Raw genomic sequence first — 18,983 nt, forward strand, 5'->3', positions numbered from 1 at the left:
TACAGCCTCAATAATCTGAATTAGAGGAGTCGTGGTGGCACGGCTTGCAAAGTTACCCCTGCAAATGATGAGCCTTTCTTGTCCTGAAAAGATTCAATCTTAGAAATCCACAGGGGCAGTTCTACTCTGTCTGAGAGAGAGGCTGAGAGTCAGAATCAACTGAGGGCTGTGAGTTTACAAGTTGGGATAGAGTAGGTCACAGTGGGCTTGGGTATAGAGGATTTAGCATTTAGACACGTTTACTGCTCTAGAAGAGGATACTGGAGGTTCAGTGGTAGAATTTTGATCTTTATTTAGATTCCACTTATATTCCATTCAGTGCATCTCATGAGTGGGCACCAATTATTTACCTGTCTGTAGAGGCTTGCAGCTGAAAACATTTCAGCAGAGTTTGCAGACTAAATTGACTAGGAACAAAAGTACAGTGGCTGAGATCAGAAAATCAGCCAATGAAAAGCTTTTGGGTCACAATGGTATAATCTGCGCTCAAATCAGGGACAGCGCATTTTGTACGGACAACTTGAAGAGTAGCTAACAATAAATCCAATCTAGCTACTTAACAACCTAAATGTTGGTTGCATTGTGGAATTTTTAAAAAGAAATCCCGTGGGTATATGTGAGTTTTAAATTGTAGTGGCATTTAATACTTATTCACAGATTTCAATTTAATATAGGAAATTGGTATGGTTTCTATTTCCCCCACTCCACTAAAAAGCACATTTGAGTAACCCTCTAAGAGCTATGTAAATGAGGAGTCAAATGTCAACAACAACAAAACAATATTACTTGGGCAATCTGTCCAGAGTTGGTTCCCCATGTCACGATAGTTTAATACAATCTGACAAAATCACATTTCTATTTTTGGGGTGAGCCCAGACCCCATTATTAGTCAGAATATTATTTTTATTAGAAGGATATTTATTCCCATGTGTTCACAATTTATGGAGCAAAAAATGATGATGAAAAAGGAAGAGGAGGCAAAAGAGAGAGAAAATTTCTGGGACACGAGCAAGTACAAAGAAAGACGAAGTATGAAATGGCTCTTTAATATTTTAACTGCTGAGTGAACTTTAAATCATGACATGTGAATATGCTTAAAATAGAACCAGTTATCTTCTTTTCAAGTATGAACATATACTTTAATATTTGTGTAATAAGTGTCTGCTTAAAAATTATATGAATGGTCATAAACTTTCCTGCTGAGAAAGTTGAATCAAACTGACCTTACAATGGAGGGATAACTTTGGTTCAGTTTTTTATTCTAAAGCATATGTGGTATTTTGGATGTAATCTATATTTGGCTTGAGGATGTGATCAAATCTTGTGCAATAATGTGTGTATGTGTGCTTGTGTGTGTGACTAGTATCTGTTTATCTCTATCCAAATATATTGCTGAACAAAGGGAAATGAATAATTGTTAAGTGGAGATCCTTGGACAACTTATCTTGTTCTATAATGCTCAATTTCCTAAATATAGAGGGTAATTTCAAATTCTAAACTGTAATCCACCTGAGAGAGCCCTCAAATGTAACAGGACCATTTCCTGTTTACTTCTTTCATCTGGCCATTCTGCTAATTCAGTTCCAGATTCTCTCTGGGAAAAAAAAAAATTCTGAAGCAGAGTCTGGTAATGTCCTTTGCTCTTAGAATTTCTTTAAACCAAATGGTTCTGCACCAATCCTTCATGACAAACCCAATACGTCTAGGGTAAGCAATGTTGTTGCTGTTGCTATTGTGTGCCTTAGAGTTGACTACAATTTGTAGTAACTGTGTGAATCTGGATAAAGGATACCCATGGAAATCCACTGCCATCAAATGGATTCAGACACATAGCCACCCTATGTAGAGTTTCTGAGGCTGTAAATACATAACATGAGCAGATAAATTCATCTCCCTCCCTCTGAACCACTGAAGTGTTTGAACCACTGACCTTGTGGTTAGCAGTTCAATGCTTATTCAAACGTGCCTCCATGATTCATTGGTTAAAGTATAGCCTTGGAAAATTAAGATACCATGAATAAAGAAGAGTGTCGAAGAATTGATGCGTATAACTTGCAATGTTGGAGAAGGATCTTGAAGGTATAGTGGACTCTGAGGAAAACAAGCCCAGCTGTCTTGGAAGCAGTACTGCAGAGTGTCTCTTAGAACAAGGATGGTGAGACTTCTTCTTGGGCACCTTGGGCGTGGTATAAGGAGAGACTGAAAAGGGTATCATGCTGGCTCAAGGGTCGGTGGGAAAAAAGGAAGGCTCTTGATGAGATGGATTGACAAAGTGGCTACAACAATGGGCTCATATATAACAACGTGAGGATGAGCAGCGCCCAACAAACATAACTACAAAATGTCATTCTGGTCTGAAACTGGCCATTTTGATTTTACTACCCGAGAAACAAGTCATAGAAACATGCTGTTTCATCCAAAAGGTCTCCCTAAAGAGCTATATTAGAATATGTGAAACTTCTAATACTTCAGAATGCAATGGTGAAAAGTAATTGAGGTTTACGATGTATTCCCAACTTTTGATCTGGCATTCAGTAGATATCACTAGAGACTTCAGTTATTTGTGTATTTATTAGGAAATAAAGGACAACTATCATAGTTTGGAAAATAAAAGTTTTTAATCTCTAGTCTATCCTGTTTGAGGTACTATTTCACTATCAAGCTTAAAATATGATAAAATGCAAGGAGGTGTGAAAGTAAAGAATCTCATTAAACAAGATGAATTATGTATATCCTTTAATTAAATGAAATTATATAAGTAAATTTAGAATGCTCATAAGACATTTCATTTTGTATTTCCTTAGGTCCATTTAAATTTGCAAATCTATAACAAAGCTAAACCTTTGAGTTACATATGTCAACACTCTAAATTAATGAATTATACTTATATAGATATTTTTACAAACTCCAGTTCAGCATATCAAGAGGAAATATACTGTCACATGTAATAATATTTTCCTACAGACAAGAAGTGCTAAAAGCTGGTCAGAGATGTAACTCGAAATGAAGTTGAAAATTAGAAAATGAATCAACTGTGATAATGTGATTTCAAAACTCATAAAAAAGTTGTGAATAGATAATATCAACTCCTAGAAACATTTGAGCAAATTCCACTACCATTTAAATACCCATCTTTATCAAATTAAAAATATGAGTTTAATTATTTGACACTTCTCCTTTCACCTATTACAGGATACTGGTTAAATATTGTAATTATCACCAAACACATATTATCATTGGCAGGTCAGCTTTGCATGCCCTTTAAAGCCAGTTGGTTAAACGTATCATGAGTCAATATGTAAACCATAGCATGGTTTGAACCCATACTGCAACTTATTAACTAGGGTATGGTGGTAAAGTAAAACTATTTACCTAAGGCCTTTTTCTTCTCCAGCACCAAAATTCAAACGCATCAATTCTTCTATGGACTTCCTTACTAAAGGTCTGAAGTCCAATGCGGAAGAAGAGTATGAGAGCACCACCACAGTGAACAGGACAAACTGAACTGTATTGGAAGAAGTAAGGCCCACAAGCGCCTTAGAGGAAAGGATGGAAAGCCTTCATCTTATATACTTTTGACATACAAGGTATGCACCCCACCCCAAATTGGAATTGTGCTGGGCAGAGCAGGGCTTTTAGTGGATCCAGGGGTATTGCCCGGGAAGGTTCTCTCTGGTCACAGTGGAATTTTTTGTAAGAGCAGTTTCACTTGAAACCTTGTTTTTGTGATGACCAAATTAAGAGAGCAGCATGTGGCTGTGAAATTTTGTTTCCTGCTCCAGAAAAATGCCACAGAAACTGCTGCGCAGAAACACAGCTTACAAGGACAGCGCTATGGGGAAAACTCAAGTGTATGAGTAGTTTTCTCATTTCAAAAAATTTGAAATGTTGATTGATGACCAACTTCGTCCTGGTCTTCCGTCAACTTCCCGAACAGCTGAAAAGTTCAATTCATAGTGCATCTGGAGTTTGTTCTACCAGGTCACACTATTAAACAAGATTACATTTAGAGGTTCAGCAACAATTGCGTAACAGTGTGCAACAAAAAAGGTCTGGTTTGTGGCTGACGGGGGGCTGCTTTTGCCACCAAGACAACACACCTGCTCACACTGCCATCTCAGTGTGCCAGTTTTTGGCAAAAAAGCAGCATGCCTCTCTTGTCCCATGCATCTTACTCACCTGATCTCATTCCATGAGTCTTCTTTTTGTTTCCTCAAATGAAGAGGGGCATGAAAGGAAAGCAATTAGACTACATAGAGGAGGTGAACGGAAAAAAAACAAAACAAGGGAAGTGCTGTCAGCCATCCAAACAGATGAGTTTGAAAATGTTTCCAAGAATGAAATTCCAGATTTGATTAATGTATGAAGTGTAATGGAGAGTAATGTGAAAGTGATACGGTTGTTTTATAAAAATTATTTAAATACATAGCTTTGTGGGAGGTGGGGAGAGGGGATTCTAGTTGGTTGTTTTTTTTTGTTTTGTTTTTTAAAATCCCTATGTATGGTCAGGAGAGACCAGCCCCTGAAGAAGGCCACCATGATTGGTAAAGTGGAGGGGCAGCAAAAAAGAGGAAGATCCTCAATGACATGGATTGACAAGGTGGCTGCAACAATGAGTTTAGGCACAGGAACCATTGGGACGGGACCTTGCAGTGTTTCATTATGTTGTGCATAGGGTGGTTATGGGTCAGAGCCAACTCTATGATACTTAACAATAACAACAACAACATGACTCTTTTATCCATGTCTTTGTAATTCTCAACAAATGATTGGGTGGGGGCACGCAATTAGGCTGTGTGAAACATTCACAGAGGAGCTTGATCGATTTTACCATTCTTCTGAATATAAGAGAGCTATCTCATGAGCAGGAACAGGAATCCCAGGACCAGAAAGAAAGAAAAGTGACAGGAGAATGAATATGTGTAAGAGGCAGCAGTCCAGACGAGAGACTGCAGCACCAAGATCATGAGACAAAACAGAGAAGCTCCCCTGAGACCAGGAGACAGTGAAAAGGTGCAGCACAGAGACTGTGAGATAAGGCAGTGGCCATGGGACCATATAATAACTCAGAGGCCAAGGACTGCCTGGAGAGACATGTCTATCATCATGGCTCAAAAGAGGAGTTACAGACACAAGAATTGGATCCTTAATATTTTGTAACCTGGTCACTCCCCCCCCCCAAAAAAAATTCACTGCCTTCAAGTAAATACGGACTCATAGTGACCATATAGGATAGGGTAGAACTGTCCCGTGAGTTTCAAAGCCTGTAACTATTTACAGGAGTAGAAAGCCCTATCTTTCTCCAGCAAAGCAGCCAGTGGTTTCAAACTTTGGTCCTTTTGGTTAGCAGCTCAACTGGTACCCACTTTGCCATCAATACTCCTTTAGTTTGATTAAGGTGTCTTCAGAAAAAAGATCCAGTCGAATGTTTGCCTACCATGGGAACTGCTGGACTGCTTACATTCAGGCCAAGAGGGCAACTAAAGAGATGATAACAATTTTTGTGTGGTGTGCGACTCAAAGGGATGCTGGTTTTCAAAAGTGTATTGACATCAAAGAAATACTCCTGATTGATTTTCTCAAAGGCCACTGGATGATCATGGCTTACTAGGAATCTATACTCATTGAAACCTGCATTGGGGGGAAATGGCTAGGTAAGTGTTGTCAAGGAATTTCTTCTTCTTTTTTTAATCACAATACATCTGCTCATTTTTCAAGAGGAACATGTGCTGTCCTGTGAGAGTTCTGCTGGAAAACCTTATTCTACCCACCCTAGATGTTGCCTCTTTAGACTTTTATTATTTTTGGTTACCCAATCTTAGAGAACATTTAAAAGCAGCATAATTTCAGTCCCTCAAGAATGCCCAAATAGCTGTTTGACTTAGTAAGTTAAGATGTAGAATTCTTTGAAGAGGAGTTAGTTAGAAGCATCACCTTTGGGAGTGTATGCACCTGGCTGGAGTACATTGAGAAAAAACAGCTTCCCATTCTTAATTTATTGTTTAATAAATGTATCTATATTGATATGTATATATTATATACTCAAGTATAAGCCGAGTTTTTTTTCAGCACATTTTAATGTAGTTTTGTGGTAAAATTAGGTGCCTTGGCTGATATTCGGGTTGCCTTATACTTGAGTTATATATATATCCCATGCATACATACATATTTTCATGCTGGTAAAAATCCCTTCCTATAACTTCCCTGGCCTTTTCTCAACAATAAAAATTTCAATTTTCTTATTATAAGCCCTTTACAGTATTAAAATATATACCAGGATATCTCTTGACAATTAAAAAGGAAAAGTAAAAAGATTTGTCATAACCTTCTGAGCTGATGTACCTGCCTTAAATTTAACTAATCCAACAGATACTCTCAGAAGTCACTGTTTTGATTGGACTTGTCTTTTAAAGTTCCCTTCACAAGACTAAGTCATGTGTGTGATGTAAGAACTTGCCTGCAGCCAACCACTGATGACAATGACATGTTTAAACATGTGTTTGAAATAAACCTGTGCATGAATGAACTGGAAACCCAGTTAGAAATACTTGGTGGCTGATCCTTGTAAATACAAACATATATACACAATAATACCAAGATAGATAATGAATTCCTATTTTGTAGATAAGAATATTAGGCTCCAAGAGATTAAGTTATAAACCCATTCAGTCCCTATAAATATAGAAAAGTGTGTCTCAAACTTGAGCAAACATAGGAACTACCTGGAAATCTTGTTAAAATCCAGGTTCTCATGCAGCAAAATTCTAGTGGCTGGCACCGAGAATCTACATCTCTAACATGCTCTCAGCTGATGCTGTTAGCTCGTGCCAAGTAATAGAGTGAATAGCAAAAGTGTGACCCTCAGTTGACCCAAGTCTTCTTCTAAGCCAGTGGTTCTCAAGCTTCCTAATGCTGTGAACCTTTAATACAGTTCCTCATGTTGTGGTGACCCCCCAACCATAAAATTATTTTCGTTCAGTTACTTCATAACTGTCATTTTGCTACTGTTATGAATCGGGCGACCCCTGTGAAAGGGTCATTCAACCCCCAAAGGGGTCATGACCCAGGGGTTGAGAACTGCTGTAAGCCCAAACATTATGAAATTCAGCTTCTGTTATAATTATTATCAATATCTTCCTTGTCTTCCCCTACTGCTGGGGGTCAAGATGGTAGGGGATAGCTCACATATCTAATTGACACCTTTCTGGTTTCTTGGCCTCTTCACAAAACATTGAGAGACCCATTGCTCCAGAAAGGTCTAGCGGTGCAAGGCCAGCCCCCTCCTGCACACCATGCTCACACACTTGCATCTCGCCTAAGAAACTTTCAGGAAGTCACTATTTGCTATAATGACTGCCATGTGCTTTCAGTGCAAGAGGAGCTGGAGGGATTTCGCATCTTGTAACAGTCTGTTTCAGGTCCCTGGGGAGCATGCTGCTCCTGGAGATGGAACACCATATGTGGGACTTCCCGCTGGCACAGCCTGCCTGCACTCATGTGGTACTCTCAACACAAGGAAGCCAGAGAGCTGGCATGAGATACCATCCAGGGGGAAGGTTGGCGGGGTGGGAATGCAGGGGGGTGACAGTTGGAAAGAGCACTGTCCAGGATGCAAAGGAATTCTGCGCCACTTGGACGGACGACCTGCTTTAGGGTGATGGGGGTGCTAGCAGTTATCCTTGTTGAGAGTAGTAAAAAAAAAAACCTCCACATCAGCAGCAGAACTTTCTTTGTTTAAGTGAACACAAGGCATTGAAATATTTACAGTTTCTTCTTTTTGCTCAGGTCATCTGGAAGACACTCTTTCCCCGGTGTGTAGATCCCTTGTCTTCCACGGGACAGAGGCAGCTTGCCCGATCTTCAGTTGGTGCCGAGGCTGCAGCTCTGGGTAGCAGGCTCTGCATTCCACACGGAAACATCCTCTTGCAGGTGTCGTGACTGCTCAGATTATACACCAACACCGAGTGTTAACGGAGCGCAGCTTGGCTGAGAGATAATCGATATGCAGCTTTTATGAATGTGATGTGGTGACAAGGAATCTCTGGCCAGCAAGCTTTAGCCAAAAAAAAAAAAAAAAAAAACCCAAGAGGAATATAAATGGCTTGTGCTTTCAATTCAGTGATTTGCACAGAGTAATGTGATGGCCCGGCCTTCTTAAGAAATGCAGGTGACAGAAACAGAACACAGCAAAAACTGCAAATGTTCCTTATGTTTTCCCTCACTCTCAGGCCCTGATCATGCCTGTCTTGAAATGTCCTGTCAGGATATGACTACAGAACTAGAAAGAAGGAGCAGGGCCATTAAGCAATAGAATGTTTATGCAGTTGGACCTTTCCAAAGCTAGGATTGAGGGTGGAACCACCAGAAGAGTCCAAGGTGAACTAACAACATGAACCCCTAACTGCATGATGGGGGATTTAAGTAGTACCATGCTATCCCCTTACCCTTCTGGTTCACTGTTCCCAACCTCCCACTATTGTTTACAGTTAACCAGCATTGGAAGGTAGGGTTGGATAGCAGGGGCTACTGAGAAAGCCAAGATCATCAGGACCTTCCTAGAGGATGCTAATGGTCCTTCCATTTGAAGTGTCAAGAAGATAAACCACCTTCAGACAGCTGAAGACTTTTTCAGTTAGCAGATGGCCCAAGGAAACTCATCTCCTAATGTGTCATGGGAACGTAGACTCCGTATAAATTTGAAAAGTTGGCTCAGGTCAATATGGAATAAGGCTAGGTAAATCAGTTGAAGATGTAGTTTTCAGCAAACCACTCAACATTGCAAAAATAGAGCAAACTCCCTTGCAGGTTAGATATCAACATTCAGAAATGTTGGGTGTCTCCACCCCCCATCTGGAGGCAGAATAATGGGACAGAAAGCAATCACACAAGGATCAGAGCACGCTGGGGTAGGCTCCGGAGCTAAAGCTTTTCTGCTTTATCTATTATTTACAAAGCAAAATTAGGATCAGTATTTCTTTAATCTCACTAAAAGTCCAGCCTGCAGTTCAGAGCAGGGCAGCATCTGGCATGATAACTCAGACTTCGCAGGTGTCTTCTGCAGACTTAGGGGAGGGCCTTCTCTGGGACTCAGCTCAGACCTTCACTTTAGAAGGCCTCAAAATCTGAGAGATGATTGCTCCTTACATTGTTCTGGAATAGGACTCTGGGTGATCTTATCCAGCATGGGGATTCTATCAGAGACCTCTCCCTCTGTTGCACATGTCCCTTGAAGTACTTCCAATTTTAGTGCAGGAGAAAAGAAGGTGGACCAAATAGTGTCCTTACCCACACTACAAAATGTTGATGTTGAAAATATTTGACATGAGCAAGGCATTAATAGTACATGTCCACAGTGAAATGAGCTATCCTCCTCTTAGTACTACTTTTCTGAGAACACTTCTCTCTCAGCTTCTTTCCGTTAATAAATAAATAAATATATCTTAGCAGCGGCACAGTGGTTATTCCTTGGGCTGCTGACCGTTAAATCATCAGTTCATATTGACCAGCTGCTCAGATGGAGAAGAAAGGGTTTTTCTACCTCTGATAAAGAGTCAGTCTTCGAAATTCCTAGGGACAGTTCTACCTTGTACGATAGGGTTGTTGCTACGAGCCTACATCAACTGGATGGCGATGAGTTTGGTTCATTTATTTGGTTTTTTCATCATTAAGTTGATTGGTATAGGAAGGTATGCTTTAGGCTGCTAACCATGAGGTCAGCAGTTCAAGTCTATTAGTTGCTCTGTAGGAGAAAGATGTGGCTTTCTGCTCCCATAAAGATTTACAGTCTCAGAAACCCAAAAGGGATTTCCATTCTGACCTATAGACTTGCTATGAGCCAGAATCAACTTGATGTCAGTGTTTGTTTGCTTGTTTTTAAGGGAGTTCCCTTTTAATTTATGGGCATTTTATTTTGTTTTACTTTAATGTGAGGGATATAATTGGTCTGAGATGGCATTCCTAAAATTATAAAACTATCATATGTAACTTTCTGATGAGCTAAACAGGGGTCCTCAAACTACGGCTCATGGGCCACATGCAACCCGCCGAGGACATTTATCCAGGTGTTTTTACCCCATTTGAATTTTTACTTCAAAATAAGATATGGGCAGTGTGCATAGGAATTTGTTCATAGTTGGGTTGTTTTTTTTTAAACTATAGTCTGGCCCTCATACTGGGTCTGAGGGACAGTGAACTGGCCCCCCGTTTAAAAAGTTTGAGGACCCCTGAAAGAGAATGTGTGTGAGGGTAAGCCAAAATATATTGCATTAAAATAACAGAAAATTTCATTGTAAAAATGTCATCATGTGAAGCACTTGTTTCTCAACATATCCTCCACGTAGGTTCACACACTTCTGAAGGCAATGTTCCCATCCTGTAGCCCTTCCCCCAAGCGTCCAGTGATCTTCAATGTACACCACGTCAAAAATGCCAATTTCGTTACTTTGGAGAGACACAAATCATGTTCCTTTGAAATGCTTTTTTTAGTTTGGAGAACAAAAAGAAGTCTGAAAGCACAAGACTAGGGTTCTAGGCTGGAGGGGATAAAATTGTGCAATGAATTTTTCAAAGGGTAGCTGGCTCTGTTTTCCCCTTGAAGAATTAACATGTATATTATCATGATAAAAAGTGTGATATGCCTGGCCTTTTCTCTGACCAATGCAGTTTAAAAAATGCGTCTTTGTTATTTAAATTAATCCCACAAGCTTTTGGTGTGTGCTTGGAGGAAATCTACCAAGATTATTCCTTTGGAATTCCAGAAGACAGTCCCCACAGCATTCTGAGCTGATCTCCACCTGGAATCAACTAGCCCAGCAGATTCCTTTGGAAGACACGCTTCTGAGTGACCTTTTTGAAGGCACCCTAAAGAGACCTGGACAAGTATACGACTTGAAGAACTTGTCTGCAGCCTTCGATTGGCCACCAAGACATGTTCAGACATTCTTTATTTGTAATACACCCAAGCATATAAGAACTGGACTCCTGGTAGCAATACTTTTTTACTGACCCCAGTATTATCAGTACAAACATATAATTCAGACAGATGGTCTCTTTCAAACATTTCTAGTACTAATAAATGTATATGAAAGAAGATATTGGAACCATCTCTCCTGTGCACATATGCACACGCACGCAAGCACGCACGCACAGTAAGATGCAAGGGCAAATCACTCTGAGTCAATAGCCATGATAGATGCTTCAATTCCACTTTCCAACCTTTTCCCAACAGAGAAACTGAACTGAAAGGCCTCATAGATGATCTTAATTAAAGGCCACTGTAGGCAGCGATGGAGCTAGAATACCAACAAAATTATCAAAATAGATTTCTATCCTTGTTCTGGTCTAGAATCCGCATCAACTACTCCAGGATGCCAACAGATCAGCTTGATAAAAAACCAACGTTGGTATTATTGTCTTTATTATTCTGATCAGCCAACAGAAAGCAAAGTCACTAAAGAGGAGTTTTGTTGCTATTGTTTTTATTAAGCACAATTCAATTAATATACAAACAAATGCTAGCACTGGCAGTTAGGCCTATAAGGAATAAACCAAATGGAGGATGTGCTCTTGACAGAATTTTCCTTTAGTTCTTGTTAGCATTATCTAGAAAAATGAATAGCTTCATTGTTAAGCACAGTAGTAAAAATACATTCCTATCCCTAGACACTGGCTGAACAATATATTAACATAACACACACACAATCACATATACACAATTAATGTCTGAAAGATTAATTTATTTTAAGAGTATATTTAACTCCCCACCCCATCCCCAGTGCATCAGCATGCTTTTATTTGCTTGCTTATTTCTTTATTATTGTGGAAACAAATTCTCAAATAAAAGTGGCTTAAACTACAAGGGTATGGATCACAGGCCTCATATGTAACAAGAAGTGCTTTCAAGGTTGGTACAATCACTCAAAACTGTCCCTGAGGACCCAGCCCTCTCTGTCTTTCCAGTACAGAGCCCCCGATGCCGTGCTGCACGGGTGCAGGAGGGCTGCCCCTGCATAAACTAAGACACTGGCTCCTCCCTCGGCACTTTTCATCATGAAGGAGATATTTCTGGAAATTCCAGGCTACTATATTCAGATCCAATTATTTAACTTGGCCTAGAGTCAAATGCCTATTATCTGTGGCTGCTCAGGCTTTAGGGAAAAAAAGTATCTCATCTTTCAGATCCTTTTTTTTTTCTTCAAACATTTTCTTGTGAATTGGGTGAAGGTTTACAGGGCAGATCAGGTGTCCAATCAATAGTTCACAGCATTGCGTTTCATGTCATTGACTGGAATTCCCACCATGAAACATCACATATCCCACATGCTCCCTCTCTACCCCATTCTCATCCCTCCCGCTCTCCTACCCTTTCCTCCCTTCTTTGCTTTCTCTCTCGGTGAGTGGTGTCCTTTAGATTACAAATGTTTGATTGTTCTGAGGTGTGCATACGTCCTTAATGTTATAGATCCTTTTACACCTGTGATTTGTCTGAAAATTGGCCATGGGCAGTGAATTCAATCCCAGCTGTGTAAGGGCCATAGTCTCCAAGGATTCAGCAGTCTTTACTCAACTGGTAAGCCTATCTTTTATTATTATTATTATTATTAAAAGATCACTTTATTGGGAGCTCTTATAATAATCTAAACATTAATTTTATGAAGCATATTTGTATATATGCTCTCATTTTTTTCTAGACATTTACTTTCTATTGAGCCCTTGGTATCAGCTTCGCTTCTCCCCCTCCCTCTCATGACCCCTTGATAAATTTTAAATTTTTTAATTTTCATATCTTACACCAATCACTCTATCCCTATACCCAGTTTCTGGTGTTCATGCCCCTGTAGGGGGTATGTGTGGTGTTATGCGTCGTTCATTGTCTTTGGTTCCTCCTTTCTTCCCTCCTTACCCCACCTTCCCCCTACCCTTCCGGTATCGTTATTCCCATTCCTGTTCTTGGATTCAGTGTGCTGTGCGCTCTTATCTCTACCTGTGTACATGCTCTGGTCTAGCCCTCGGTGAAAGGCAGCATGACGTCATGATGGTAGAAGCCTAAAGGAAACAGAAGAATATTGTGTGTTTCATTGGTGCTTTACTGTGCCCTGATTGACTCATCCCTTCCCTGTTACCCCTCTGGGGGGGATGTTCCTTTATCTATAGATAGGCTTTTGGTCTCTGCACAGACCCCACTCCTTCTCAACAATGTGGCTTTTGTTTGCTTGTTTGTTTGTTTATCGTGGGTCTTCTGATACCTGTTATCTGGTCCCAAGGTGTACTTCTTCCATGTGGGCTTGTTGTTTCTTTGTTGGAAGGCCACTTATTTAATTTCAACCCTGAATACCCCAGACGCTATATCTCAAGGGTCTCAGTTACAAGTATTTTCTTTTTTGTTAGACATACTAACTTTCAACATACTATAGCTTCACTGTGCTTCAGAATTGACTCTATGGTAATGAGCTTGTTTGTTTGGATGTAAATAAATATGTGTTGCTCAGATACAGAAATTTACTTTGCACAGAAAATCCGTGACTTGAAAATGAATAGTTCAACACTTTGGGTTGAATGCAGCGAGCAATTAAAGCACTCCTGGCACTCTCCGTTTCTCTGCCACCCCGAGTGTGGCGGTGCTCCGACTTCACCAAGTCGTCTCATAAGATTTTCAAGATTAAGAGATTCCTGGCCAAGAAACAGAAGCAGAATAGGCCCTTTCCCCAATGGATTGGAATGAAAACCAGTAAGAAAATCAGGTACAACTCCAAGAGAAGACATTGGAGAAGAAACAAGCTGGGTCTGTAAGGAGCCCCCTGAAGGGTGGCACACATGGCTGCATTTTCCCAGGCTCAAATCATGACTTTTGTTCCCATCTGATGACTTCAACTTCTATTGGCAAATAATCTGGTTTATTCCTTGTTTCTTTTTCTTCCTAATCAAATTTAACAATAAATAATGTAAGGCTGTTGGTGTGAAAAAAAACACACAAAAAATTTTTTTTAATAAAATTAAATTAAAAAAATAAAAAAACCACTCCTGGCGTCGTAGTTATGTCTTCAGTTGCAATCCACAAAGTTAGCAATTCACAGCCATCCGCTCCCCTGCAGGAGAAAGATGAGGCTTTCTACTCCAGTAAAGAGTTAGTCTCTAAAACTCCCAGGGAAAGTTCAACCCCGTCTTATAGGGTCATTATGACCTAACATTGGCTGGATGGCAGTGAGTGTATTCTAGAGAATTATGATAGACAAAGAGAAAGATGACCGAGGTGGGGCCAAATGTTCCTTCTGACCACATCTTGTAAATATATTTGCCTTGTTTATTAGGATTTTGAAGAAGATAGTGGCTTGACTTATTTAGACCACTGATGACCAGGCAGGGAAATATGAGATTATTCCTAGCATCCAAAATATAGTGACTTCCTTCTGGAAATCACTTCTTAAAAATTAACTAATATTCCTAATTTAGAAAGCCCTAGCATTGCAGTTGTTACGTACTTAGCAGTTAATCAAAAGTTTGACAGTTTGATCCTACTAGTTGCTCTATGGGAGAACGTCGGGAGAATCCACTTTTGCAAAGATGTACAACCTAGGAAACCGGCGGTGCAGTTCTACTCTGTCCCCTGGGGGGAATGTGCATCAGAATCCACTCAAAGGCAACGGGTTTGTTTACACCCATGGATAACACAAACAAAACAAGAGGAATAAAATAGAATTTGACCTGTGACTGTTTTAGTTAAAGTTCAATCACTATCAAAACAATACGCCAGTAATGATTGTTTTTCAGAGGAGAAGCATCCCATAACCAAATTGACAGGAAGCGCTGGTGGTGCCGTGGTTACACGTTGGCCTGCGATCTGCATGGCCAGCCATGCGAAACCACCAGCAGCTCTGTGAGAGAAAGCCTGGACTTTCTACTCCCTTACCAAGCACAGTCTTGAGAACTCCTGGGGGTCATGATGAGCTAGCATTGACTGGATGGCAGTGAGTATGTTGTTTTGTTTTTTAATTAAATGATTCTTTGAATATTTGGCATGACACTAACTGAAAGACAAGGTCAGAGACTTATGAAGAGTTGCTCAGATATAACTTCAGTGGGACATTTTAAAAAAAGGAAATGAATGAAAAATAGGCAATTCTTAAACTTGTGAAACTTAACAGTTTTGGTGTTAAACCTAAACTCACCCAAATTAACTCATTACCTTTGAGTCCAGTCTGACCTAGAGTGACTCTGTAGGACAGAAAGAATGATGCAATGGGGTTTACGAGGCCCTCTTTAAGGCAGACAGCCTCCTAGTACTTCTGAGACACAGCTGGTGGGCTCAAACTGCCACCCTTTGGGGTAGCAGCCTAATGCTTCCCCTACTGTGCCACCAGCAGAGCCTCGCAAACATTATGTCATCATTGGTTGTTAGTGAATCATGAATGAATATAATAGATTATTATAGCAATTGATCCAATTTAGCAGGAGTATGTGTCAAAAAATCCTCTTCAAGAAGGAAACAATTAGTGTGATGACTACTTTTCTTAGATATGTATTGATAACCAAATTTATGAATAATACCTCATTTTACCAGTGTCCTGATTTGGTCAACAAATTATATGGCTATCATATCCTATCTATCAAGTAAGACCTAAGGGATTAATAGGATTTAGCCTAAAATTGAGAAAGGGACACCAATATTCCTAGTGGATAGCTTTGTTTACAAGTCTGAGGGTGGAAAATATTTGGTGATTTGAAGAATTGAGAGATGATGAGAACAGCTTCAAAGTAACAAAGGGAATTCTTCTGGTTAGGCCAGGAGAGGTAGGCGCGGCCAGCTCGTGTCATGTTACAGACCCTGTAGTTCATCTGTAGAGCAAGATAGAATTCGTGGAAGAATAGCAGGTCAAGGCGTACTCGCAGGCTGCTCTGGAGATGATGGAATGCTGGTGTTGTTAGGTTCCGTTAAGCCATGGTGGCGCACAGCCCACTGGGTGCCAGGGCTCTCTAGGTTGTACTCCTTATAGGGGCAGCTCGCTAGGTCTTTCTCCTACAGAGAGCTCACAACCCATCCTTCAGTTGGCAGCCACGCACTTCTTCATTGTGCTCCCACGGCTCCTAGAGTATGTCCTAGAAGCAGGCACATGTTGACCAACGAAACCCATTTGGAGACTATCGCAGCAAGCCAGGGGAGAGGTGAAAATAGACTGATGAAGGAGGAACAAAATGGACAGAGGCTAGAGTTTAGATTGGTAGGCGATTACATGTTGGGGCGAGGCAGAGCAGGGAGGAAAAACAATGGAAAGCTATACTAGACACTCTGCATTATGTTAGGTATTAGTAGTGTTTTCAAGAAGGCCTGCTCTGTATCAAGGTATAATATTTTGGTAAACAAGCAAACTAGAATGGGATTATGCAGAAAGAGTTACCAGAGCAGAGCAGAGAGCTCTTTTCTGAAAGGCCTGCTTGTGAATTGGATTTGAAGATGGTTTTCACAATTCATAGAACTGATCAAAGTGGGTCACTACGTGGGAGGCTGACACTCTAGTATATATACCAAATAGAGGAAGTCCATGAGACGTGACCTACTTCCTCATGCCCCAAGATTATGGGCAGTCTTTGATGAGCTTCCCTGCTTTGTACCATTTCTTTTTTTTAAAATCATTTTATTGGGGGCTCATACAACTCTAATCACAATCCATACATCCGTCCATTGTGTCCAGCACCTTTGTACATTTGTTGTCATCATCTTTCTGAAAACATTTGCTTTCTGCTTGAGCCCTTGCTATCAGCTCCTCATGTGTCCCCCCTCTCTCCTCTCCCTCATGAACCCTTGATAATTTATAAACTATTATTATTATTGTCATATCTTACACTGTCTGACGTCTGCTTTGTACCATCTCATACATATTGTCCTACCCGATTCCTGGAGGAATCAAGCATACATACCTTGTGTGACTCCCCTGGAACCGGACTTTTGGAATCTTGAATTTGTATCTCTGTGTACTTTGGCCCCCACACTGTTTTCTTTAGCTGATATTGCTCTATATCTTTCACCACCGACACATCATAGCGGTGGCATAGTGAATTACGTGTTGCGGCTTTTCCAGTCAAGTGTTTATAATTCCCACTAAATGTGTGGAACCTTGTAAGGAATAAGCCAACAAATAAACATGGCTGAAACTACAAGGATATGCAGTATTTCACATTGCGAAAGCTAAAGGGCAGGTGCTGCCCAGGTGGGTACAATCTCTCTGTAATATCATTAAAGAACCAGTTCAATAATGAGGTGCAGGCCCGCCGAATGGATTCAGTCGATTATTAGGTAAATGAGGTGCAAGGCACCATGGTGGAGGTGGGATCTTTGCGATGGTGGACCTAATGATGGGATTGGTAAATTGTACCATCCAGCTAAACTTAAAATGAGCCATTTCAGAGGCTTCTGGAAGGGGTATCCAGGACCACCACAAAAGAAGAGAGAGGAGCAGAGCACACCGCTGAGAAATACACTTGCATAACGAGGTCCCTCCTGGCAAATACTACCAGAGCAAAAGAGCCTTGTCAGACTTGCCAGAGCGAGTCAGAGGCCAAAGGGCTATGTTGTCACGGCCTCTGGGTACATCTGAGGACAGACCCTCATGGATGCAGAACATTCTAGTCTTTCTAGATGCTGGATTGTAACTTGTCTCTCCTCTACTAAATTCCCAAATCATGGGTATTGTCTGTGGGTTCCATGCGACCAATTCAATCAATGATCAAGTTCTGCAGAAAACATACAGTGTCATCAACCAAAACATATCACAATTTGTTTAAAAAAATGCTGGAGACAGGAAGTATGTCTACCTACCCTTCAGAGGAACCAGATTTGGACTGTCAATGCTGCTGCGGACTCTCTCTTCCCCTCGTGAAGTTAGACAAGAAGGTCGGATGCCCCTGCCACAGTATTTTTACAATAGCTTTGAATGCAAGAAAATGCTGAGTTCTTCCTGCATGTCCTATTTGACCACCCAATCCGGATGTGGTCCTGTGGACCTCCAGTACAATAATCAAATGCCAAAGTGTAAATGTCAGAACTAAAATAGAACAGGAAAAACAAAGGAGAATAATCAAAATAAGCTAAATGGCCCAGAGCTATGACACATTTGGAGGTCGTGTAGTTGAATCATTACTGTGAAAATTGCTCTCCAAATGCGTGTTTACAGGTTTCTGCACTAGGCCTGGGTGTGTCCCGTCCCAGGAAAATAAAGCCATCATACCAATGATATAAATTACTGGCAAATATATTTCCTTGACATCCAGTTTAACTTCCTCAGTGTTCCCTGCCCTGTCTCTATACTCAACAGAAGAAGCAGGTTTGAATTTCAACTACTTTCACAAATATTTTACACAGAGAAATATTTGGGGTTTGTGACAGATTGGGATATGCTAATGGCCGAGGGGGGGGGGCAGTGAGAGGCTGGCGAAGTGCTTACTGATGTTTTGTTGAATAGAAGGTGCTTCTGTATCTTTATTCCTGAACAATGTAGTCTTAGCCATTTTCTACTTACTCTGGGTGGAAGGGAGTTTGCTCTAAATATAGAGATGTAAATGTTCGGCAGGTTTGTGTGTTGGTTATTCATACCTCTCTACTTTATTACAATCCAACACGAGGAATGATTTACTATCTATTATTATTTTTAACAATAAGCCCTTCAAGTGGAAAAAAACCCTCTCTTCAAATAGAAACAACACTAGCAATATACAGGTAAAAGGAATAAAAAAAACTGGATACATTATTTTATGGCACCCCAAAAGATAGCTCATTTTTCCTTCTGGGTGTTATAACAGCTGCTCAAATGGATGCTCTCTCTTACAGGCTTCTGGATGAGCCAAGCCCTGGTGTAAGTGCTCCATTGGTGGTAGCTGCCTCTTTAGGGGATAGCAACACTTACTACGCCTTCAATTTTATGATTAAATAGCATGCGCAAGTGTCTTAATACCCAAGTTATAGTGCTAGGTTTTAGCAGAAACCAGTAACAATA

At 40.5% G+C, this 18,983-nt stretch overlaps 1 protein-coding gene and 1 pseudogene across 8 annotated transcripts in view; one reads left to right on the forward strand and one right to left on the reverse strand.

The window, feature by feature from the left end:
- UNC5D (unc-5 netrin receptor D) overlaps positions 1-18,983 on the reverse strand; it is a 697,582-nt gene that overhangs the window by 486,254 nt on the left and 192,345 nt on the right. The window lies entirely within an intron of this gene.
- On the forward strand, positions 13,555-13,788 carry LOC142454601 (large ribosomal subunit protein eL39 pseudogene; annotated as a pseudogene).

This window comes from Tenrec ecaudatus, chromosome 8 (genome assembly GCF_050624435.1).
Source record: "Tenrec ecaudatus isolate mTenEca1 chromosome 8, mTenEca1.hap1, whole genome shotgun sequence".
Classification (NCBI taxonomy): domain Eukaryota; kingdom Metazoa; phylum Chordata; class Mammalia; order Afrosoricida; family Tenrecidae; genus Tenrec; species Tenrec ecaudatus.